Below are 961 nucleotides of genomic sequence, written 5' to 3'. Positions count from 1 at the left end.
ACATACCCGGTATTTTGGCAGTTTCTGTATAGGATTGAACATCCTGGCAATATCTTAGCCCTCGCGTCGGCTTCGGGTGAAATGGTAGCGAGGCACCAAAGCAGTGATACAGTCGAACGGTCATTATTTTCAGTAAATGTGAGATTTTAAAAATTATAATTGACCTTCCTTCTTGTAAGAAAAATCGGTCTGTTCTAAAAAGTCGAGAAGTGCTCGTCAACTTTAACTTCCTTAGTGAGTGTCGTCCACAAGCAGTGATTCGAACGGTCATTATTTTCAGTAAATGTGAGATTTTAAAAATTATAATTGACCTTCCTTCTTGTAAGAAAAATCGGTCTGTCTGTAAAAGTCGAGAAGTGCTCGTCAACTTTAACTTGCTTAGTGAGTGTCGTCCACTGTGCACACCTCACAAAACTTAATGGGTGTTTTCGAAGCCGCAAATTTGTGAGATCGAACCGTTCGGCTACGAGCAGGTGGTCAGCACTGTGATTAACCCACACATTGATAGAACACAGTACCGCATTACGTGGTTGCGTGTTGACTGTTTCCTCGACTGACAATTAAATGGGACCCTCCGAAAGTACGACTACATCGGGGAGGTTTCTGATATTATGTATCAACATCGCCCACAAGTCTACCCTAAAGTTTTCCGGAAATGTAACAGCTGGTTGGGATTAAGAGTTTTTGTTTTAATTTTTGTGACCTTCTAAGTTATTCTGGTTCAACTAACCTCTGAACTTACCTAAATATGAGTTTTTGACATTGTTTAATGGCGATCAGCCTTAACTCAAAAATAATCCTCTGATTGTCGTCCACCAAATCGGATTTCCATTTGAGGACAACAACATCGATTAACAGGGAGTAAACGTAGAATGCAGAAGAGAAATGTTGCCATCAGAATTTCTGGTCACAGCCTCAAACGTATGATTCTTGTTGTGATTTTCGGAGTTAAAAAGCAACC

Source organism: Opisthorchis viverrini (assembly GCF_000715545.1).
Source record: "Opisthorchis viverrini unplaced genomic scaffold opera_v5_218, whole genome shotgun sequence".
NCBI classification, from domain to species: domain Eukaryota; kingdom Metazoa; phylum Platyhelminthes; class Trematoda; order Opisthorchiida; family Opisthorchiidae; genus Opisthorchis; species Opisthorchis viverrini.
The sequence above is the reverse complement of the archived record's forward strand: the minus strand, read 5'-3'. Positions refer to the sequence as shown.